We start from the raw sequence: 4,284 nt of genomic DNA on the forward strand, positions 1-4,284 counted from the left end.
CAAAGCCTTTAAATGGTCTCTCAGTCTAGTTCTGTAGGCTACACAATCATGGAGAAGACTGCTGACTTGACAGTTGTCCAAAAGATGACAATTGACACCTTGCACAAGGAGGGCAAGACACAAAAGGTCATTGCAAAAGAGGCTGGCTGTTCACAGAGCTCTGTGTCCAAGCACATTAATAGAGAGGCGAAGGGAAGAAAAAGATGTGTTAGAAAAAAAAGTGTACAAGCAATAGGGATAACCGCACCCTGGAGAGGATTGTGAAACAAAACCCATTCAAAAATGTGGAGGAGATTCATAAAGAGTGGACTACAGCTGGAGTCAGTGCTTCAAGAACAACTACACACAGACGTATGCAAGACATGGGTTTAAGCTGTTGGATTACTTGTGTCAAGACACTCTTGAACAACAGACAGCGTCAGAAGCTTCTTGCTTCAAAAAGGACTGGACTGCTGCTGAGTGGTCCAAAGTTATGTTCTCTGATGAAAGTACATTTAGCATTTCCTTTGGATAGCAGGGTCCCCGAGTCTGGAGGAAGAGAGGAGAGACTCACAATCCATGTTGCTTGAGGTCCAGTGTAAAGTTTCCACAGTCAGTGATGGTTTGGGGTGCCATGTCATCTGCTGGTGTTGGTCCACTGTGTTTTCTGAGGTCCAAGGTCAACAAAGCCGTGCATCAGGAAGTTTTAGAGCAATTCATGCTTCCTGCTGCTGACCAACTTTATGGAGACGCTGATTTAATTTTCCAACAGGACTTGGCCCCTGCACACAGTGCCAAAGCTACCAGTAGCTGGTTTAAGGACCATGGTATCCCTTGTTCTTAATTGGCCAGCAAACTCGCCTGACATTAACACAATAGAAAATCTATGGGGTATTGTGAAGAGGAAGATGTGATATGCTAGACCCAACAATGCAGAAGAGCTGAAGGCCACTATCAGAGCAACCTGGGCTCCCATAACACCTGAGCAATGCCACAGACTGATCGACTCCATGCCACGCAGCATTGCTGCAGTAATTCAGACAAAAGGAATCCAAACTAAGTATAGAGTGCTGTACATGCTCATACTTTTCATTTTTAGACTTTTTAGTTGGCAAAGATTTTTAAATATCCTTTCTTTGTATTGGTCTTAAGTTATATTCTCATTTTCTGAGATACTGAATTTGAGATTTTCCTTAGTTGTCAGTTATAATCATCAAAATTAAATTAAATAAATATTTAAAATATATCAGCATGTGTGTAATGAATTAATATAATATACAAGTACTTTTTGAATGGAATTAATTAAATAAATCAACTGTTTGATGATATTCTAATTATATGACCAGCACCTGTAGTAATAGTAGTATTAATAATGAAATGATCTTGCAGTTATTCTTTAGCTGTAAGTAACAATATTATTTGTTTGTATTATAAACTGTATTACAACTTATAATAATAATAATAATAATAATAATAATAATAAAAACACTATGTTTTATTTTTTATATCCGGGTATACTTAAAAAATATAATTAACACAATTAATTGTAATTAAAAATGAAAATCATTACATATGCCTCATAAAATTATTGTTATAATGTATTTTTTCATAAAATAACTAAAATACAGAATATAAAAAACAACACACACACACACATACACAATTGTCTGGAAACACCTTTGAGTCGTAATGGATGCAAATCACTTAATAATTATTCAAACCGATTAATTGCTGGAAATAATTAATTTGGTGAAATGGCTCAGACTTCTCAGTGGGATGAAACTTCTTGTCTTTGGCTTGCTTTAAACTGCCTCAGCAGTTTGGTGGTCAGACTCCACAGACATCTGCATTCTTTGCATATAGTTATCTGCACTGAGCAGCAGGCCCAGTGAGACTAAATATATCACACAGTCTATTCACTGACACTCAAACACACACTCACTACACAAGAGCGCTATTCAATCTTTTTAAACTCTTAAAGTTTGGATAAATCCTGGAAATGGTTATATCCTTATAGTTTAAAATGTAGACTTAAAAAAAAAAAAGAAATGCTAATTGCATCATATGACCCTTTAATGTATTAAGTGTGGAAACAGTGAGCTTGATCACTTGACTCTTGTTTGATAGTGTCAGGGGCTCGAAGAGAGGGAAAACACCTGAAAGATCTTCCCTTGAGATTCCTTGTACTGCTGTAAACCAGTGCTGGGACTGTCAGGTCCAATCACTAGTTAAACTGCTGAACACTAACCCATTTACTGTGTCAATCCCAGTCACTCTAATGTGACACAATCACAGAGATGAATTGATTTTCCTTCATCATCATGCAGTGTGTGTGCGCGCGCATGGGCTTGTGCGTGTGTAATGGCATTTGTTCAAAGCAGTTGATGCCTTGACTTGGTCAGATGTGCTAAAACATTCATTGTGGAAAAGCATGAGCCTGATTCTTTGCTACGCTTTGAGCTACTGAAACAAAATGTGGGATTCTGTCATTCCCCCATGGCTTGAAAGCACTTAAGAAGTTTGTGAATAGCACCTACTGCTGCTCTTTGAATCTGACAAATGGCTTTTTAGATCACAACTTCTGTAAAGCTTTACCTCAAAATTATGAGAATGGTTGTAATAAAATAAAAATAAAATTATTGTAACTTAATTAAATTACATTAATTCGATCCACTGCCATTAGCCTAGTGTCCTTTTTACACATGGCTATGCAGATTACAATGACTTGAATCTCACTGAAAACATTTATTTTATTTATTTATTTATTTATTATATATTTTTTTCTAACTCTTTGTATAGCATCCATTGGAAATTTACTAAATGTGGCTCTGATAAAAAAAAAAAATTAAAATAATAATAATTAAAATAAATAAAAAAATAAAAAAAAAAAAGAACATGTTGGCAAAGAATGCATTTTAAAAGTTGGTAATACTTTATTTTAGTGAACAATTCTCTCTATTAACTAGTTGCGTATTAGCATGCATATTACTAGCATATTATCTGTTTATACTTATAAACCACATATTAATGCCTTATTCTGCATCACCATGTTTTTAAATCCATTAATACTAACCCCATACCTATACTTAATAACTACCTTACTAACTACTGATAAGCAAGAAATTAAAATTCAATAGATAGAAGTTAATAGAATAGTAGTTAATAGGATTGGACTTAATATAAAGTAACCAAAAAAGTTTTTTATACACCAAACTATCGTATGTAAAGCATAAAATAATTAGATGGCAGGGAGTTAAAATGTCAAAAATGTGTCATTTTGTCTTCTAACTGTACCAATTAATTACTATGCTACTTTTATATGTGCTAACTCTCAACTTATACAATAGTTTATTTTTTCAAATATTTTTTTTTGTAAATATTTTTAGTTACTAAAGTTATTGTTTCTATTTTAAATACATGTTGTGTTATTAATTTATTGTGTTAGTGTTTTGTTCAAATCAAGCTGATTTGATTTATGAGATTATGAGAAATTGTGAGAAAACACAACTAATATTCTTGTCCCAGCCAGAGACATAATTTCCCTAATAATTAGCAGCCTACTTCATTTTATTAAGATATTAGTAGATATTAGAGGCGTCGGTTTTTAGACATCTGTCACACATGCCTATGTTTCTTCTTTTCATGGTGTCTGACTCCAGAACAGTGAGTGCAGCGTGTATCATTTTAGTGTTTAAAAGAATAGAAAGGCCCCCAAGTGACAGAGTTGATTTAAAGGGAGTAAAACTGAAAGGAGCTGCCTTTGGGGATGACCACCAATGCCACTTTCTTTCTTTCTTTCTTTCTTTCTTTCTTTCTTTCTTTCTTTCTTTCTTTCTTTCTTTCTTTCTTTCTTTCTTTCTTTCTTTCTTCCTGTCTGAGGTGCTAACCCTGCATGTAAAGAAGAATGACATTCAAAGCCTAGTGAATGACTCAAGAGAAGCATCAGCCAGTGAGAGATAATCTGAGACCTCTCTAATGGGACCCCTGACAGCACGCAGGCTCATTTTTCACATTGTGTCATATGTAAGGTTGGAATAACAAGTAATGGCGGCCGCCCGCCCAGATCTCCCTTGTCATTATAGCTTTGGAATATCTGCATTTATTTGTGTTGACTGGTCCAGTCAGCAAGTTGACAGTCTCATAGGCCTCAGATCAGTCACGGCAATGATGTTGCTGTGGGTTTGACAGGTCCCATGTACTTCTCTATTCTCGCTGGCATGTTAGCCTGCAGAGCTAACGCGGCATCATGAATACGGATCTAGCAACTTGGTGGATGTGGCCCAGACTGTCCTTTGTAATCTTCTG

Source organism: Carassius gibelio, chromosome A9, assembly GCF_023724105.1.
Source record: "Carassius gibelio isolate Cgi1373 ecotype wild population from Czech Republic chromosome A9, carGib1.2-hapl.c, whole genome shotgun sequence".
Taxonomy (NCBI): Eukaryota; Metazoa; Chordata; class Actinopteri; order Cypriniformes; family Cyprinidae; genus Carassius; species Carassius gibelio.